Source organism: Odontesthes bonariensis, chromosome 14, assembly GCF_027942865.1.
Source record: "Odontesthes bonariensis isolate fOdoBon6 chromosome 14, fOdoBon6.hap1, whole genome shotgun sequence".
NCBI lineage: Eukaryota > Metazoa > Chordata > Actinopteri > Atheriniformes > Atherinopsidae > Odontesthes > Odontesthes bonariensis.
The window spans coordinates 19,559,809-19,564,225 of NC_134519.1; the positions used below are offsets into that span (position 1 = coordinate 19,559,809).

The 4,417-nt window shown below is 39.1% G+C and overlaps 1 long non-coding RNA gene across 1 annotated transcript; it reads left to right on the forward strand.

Moving 5' to 3' along the window:
* Positions 1–524: 524 nt before the first annotated feature.
* Positions 525–2,644, forward strand: LOC142398320 (uncharacterized). The gene is made up of 3 exons (XR_012772781.1): positions 525–822; positions 1,707–1,769; positions 1,901–2,644. It is a non-coding gene; the product is annotated as an uncharacterized LOC142398320 (long non-coding RNA).
* The last annotated feature ends 1,773 nt before the right edge of the window (positions 2,645–4,417 follow it).

The window sequence follows — 4,417 nt, forward strand, 5'->3', positions numbered from 1 at the left end:
GGAAGCAAATCGTGATCAAAATTCAAATTCAAATGCATAATCAGAAATGCTTTTTCATTTTAAGAATGTGGCTGCATTATTTGACTCATAAATAAAATTAGTAATCAATCATCCTATTTGCATTTCAATTTTCTTCTTCAAGACTGCTCATTCTTTCACTTAATTCAAATGAAAAGGACAAAGACATTTGAAATTTAATTTTCAAAATATGCCTCAGCAAATAGATACCAAAATTCAATTTGAAATGTAAAAGTTGAAAATTCAAATGCATTATCAGAAATGCTTTTTCATTTTAAGAATGTGGCTGCATTATTTGACTCATAAACAAAATTACTAATCAATCATCCTATTTGCATTTCAATTTTCTTCTTCAAGACTACACATTCTATGCCATAATCAAAAAGAAAACAAAGCGGACATTGCTTTTTCGTTTTCGTGGTCTGCATGCAAAATACTGCCCACAATTCGATAACGAAAAAGCAATCTGAGCGGCGCAGGAGAGTGACGTCACGCCTGCTGACCGTGCTACCCATCATGTAGGCTACGGTAGGGGGCGGTGTGCATATTTGCTGTACAGTTTAGCTGCCCAGGTGGAGTCAAACAATATATCCGATTCTGATGCCCGTGACCGGGTTGAACGGGTCACAGAGAGCTTGGCTGCTGCCGTCACAAATTCAGAGGTTAGTGCAGCAAGGGCTTGCGCGCCGAGGCCGCGGCCAGGACCGGCCATGACTTTCTGGCCGCGGCCATTAATGAGGGAGCAGCCATTAATGAGGCTGAGACAGACGTTGCGAACAGGAGTCGGGGGATTACCTTTCACAGGTAGGATTCAACATTATTATTGGTTGTATTTTGTCAATAGAATATTATTGTACTGTATTTGTGTCTGCCGGCGAAATCGTAGCCAGCAAACGTTAAACTAGGATATGTTTATAGCCGGTGTTATGCCGAGAAGTGCCCCCCCTGCTGGTCGTACTTTAAGGAGAGTCTGTGATGGAATGATATGATATAACTACATCATAATTTGTTTACCTAATTGAATTAACGGATGCAAATCTCAACAAGTCCAAATTTGTATATAAAATTAAAATAACCAAATTTCATAGTTTCAGGTTCATTTTATATCATTTCATCTGGGCTATAATGAGTTGAGATTGTTAATAGAAAATGTATCCAACCGTCTTTTGTGTTGACTACAAAAGTATTAGTCACGGCCCTTACTTTTGAATATATGTCCAATAATATAAAAATAGTTAGGAATAGGAATACTCTAAACTCTACAATTGTCGGATTATCATAATTGTACACGTATTATTAATTTACATGAAGAGATGTGAAAAAAAGATGCACGAATGAAACACCATTGTCAGCTCAATATTATTTTTTTTGGATAAATGTAATAATCCACACCTGAAACGGTTTACGCGCGCTCCGTGAATGGGAATGCACTTCTCGGCATTACACCTCTGTTCACACGGCTATTAGGCCAACGGAGACTTCATAAATCATATATTCCATAACACAGGCTTAGATTACAACTAACACAAGAATGCTACTTTTGAAATAATGCAAATATTACTGTTATAACATTGACCATCAGATTTTACACAGGTTTATTAATGACGTTTATTATGCCTGTATTATTCACATGTAATTCTTTCATCCTAACAAAAGTATTTACCTCATGTCTCATACCCACCCCTCAGATTGTCCGACCGAGAGTTGGTGTTATTCCCTCCATCTTGGGCTTACAGGTTCACCTAATAAGAGTAGGTGTATCATCATAAGGCTATTAGCATTCATAAATTGAAATATTATCAATAACAGGGCGGGGTGAAATACTTATCCCTGTGTGTGTGTGTATTTTTACATATTTTAATATTATGCTTCTTCATTTTAGCCAGAAAAGGGCAGGACTACATGTTCTTCCAGAAAAGCTGAAGAGAGCCTGTCTGTGACCACTCAGGATGACCCAGAAGCTTCAACCTCAAACTCACTAACTCAGCCTAATGATTTGAGTATTTCTTTTTTAAACATCATATCAAAATTACCGTTCTAAATATGTTAAATAGCTACTTCTCAATATTTATACTGGTGGATGTTGTGGACAATGCTTTGTACTACATCGCAGGGTTTGTAGTCCTCCAGATTCTGCAAAAGCTGTCCTGTGGTGTGTGCCATGCAAGCTTGGTCAGAAATGCTGTACCTTCATCATTTCATGATAGCTACCACTTTCTAGCCCTGAAAAACAACGGTGTACTAGTGATTCCATCATGTGGCACAGTGAAGGTGCTGAGAGCTGCAGAGTGGGTGATTCGCCAAGCTTCAGCAAAGCTGTAAAGACGGCGACAGTCACGTACATCATCTGGGAGGAGAACGGAGGATGTTTTTCAGCTTGGGGAACACATTGAGGAGACAAAGTTTGGCATCAACAACCATTATTCCAACTTGTTGTCATTGTTTGTGTCTGTGTTTCTGAAAATAAGGCTCCACTACATTGGCAAACTGACCTCTCTTGACCTGCATAAAAGGGAGCATGAGACAGAAGCTCTGCAAAACACTCCTCTTTCAGGGCTTTTAGCTCATTTTGTTTTGCTTTAGGTTGATACCATTCAAAATATTAAAACTTGTGTATATACAACTACCTTCTTGTACAGTGTTTTTTATATTCTTTATATTTTATTATAGTATTTCTATTTTTGTAGACTAACTCAGAGAGATCCCTGAACAAGTAATGCATGTGTCTTGACTGCGGTTCATGCACAATTGGCAATTTAAAAAACATTGCTGTGAAGCCAAAAAAACAAAAATCAAAGATCTTTTCTTACATTGTTTTGGCCTTGTGAAATACTTTATTACAGATTTGATAAAGATGTTACATAAAAATCATAACAGCTGTATAGTGTCTTTATTCCTCTTCAATGATACAAAGCTTGTAGTACATGATTGGAAAATTCGTTAGGTCAACAGCTTGAATGATCTTCAAGCAGTGTGTATACATACGTACTCCTTCATTCGTAGGGCACCATAGGCAATCGTCAAATAAATACACATACAAAACAAACATCCTCTACCTTACACTAGAAATATATATATATATACACATACATATGTATATAACAAAGCTGGATTCTCATTCCACCCAGCTGGGGCCTTTCTGTGTGGAGTTTGCATGTTCTCCCCGTGTATGCGTGGGTTCTCTCCGGGTACTCCGGCTTCCTCCCACTGTCCAAAAATCATGCATGTTAGGTTGATTGGCATCTCTAAATTGTCCTTAGGAGTGAGTGTGAGTGTGTATGGTTGTTTGTCCCGTTTGTCTCTATGTGGCCCTGCGATGGACTGGCGGCCTGTCCAGGGTGTACCCCGCCTCTCGCCCATTGACTGCTGGGATAGGCTCCAGCCCGCCCGCGACCCGATCGACGGATTCAGCGGTATAGATAATGGATGGATGGATGGATGGATGGATTCTCATTCCATCCGTTCCAAAGTACAAAATTACGACAAGGCTTGAGCTGCCAAAACAGCGGCAGCTGACAACGGGCATCGGTGTCTTATAAATATAGCCTACTGACCAGTCTATCACACACTGTCATTCTGCTGTCAATGTACGGTACCTGTAGGTGGTGTTCTGGCCCTAGTGTGTGTGTGTGTGTGTGTGTGTGTCCCCCCCCTGCCAGAAAATGCGCGAGCCCTTGCTGTCATCCTGAGTGGTCACAGACAGGCTCTCTTCAGCTTTTCTGGAAGAACATGTAGTCCTGCCCTTTTCTGGCTAAAATGAAGAAGCATAATATTAAAATATATAAAAATACACACACACACAGGGATAAGTATTTCACCCCGCCCTGTTGTTGATAATATTTCAATTTATGAATGCTAATAGCCTTATGATGATACACCTACGCTTATTAGGTGAACCTGTAAGCCCAAGATGGAGGGAATAACACCAACTCTCGGTCGGACAATCTGTGGAGTGGGTATGAGACATGAGGTAAATACTTTTGTTAGGATGAAAGAATTACATGTGAATAATACAGGCATAATAAACGTCATTAATAAACCTGTGTAAAATCTGATGGTCAATGTTATAACAGTAATATTTGCATTATTTCAAAAGTAGCATTCTTGTGTTAGTTGTAATCTAAGCCTGTGTTATGGAATATATGATTTATGAAGTCTCCGTTGGCCTAATAGTTGTGTGAACAGAGGTGTTATGCCGAGAAGTGCATTCCCATTCACGGAGCGCGCGTAAACCGTTTCAGGTGTGGATTATTACATTTATCCAAAAAAAATAATATTGAGCTGACAATGGTGTTTCATTCGTGCATCTTTTTTTCACATCTCTTCATGTAAATTAATAATACGTGTACAATTATGATAATCCGACAATTGTAGAGTTTAGAGTATTCCTATTCCTAAC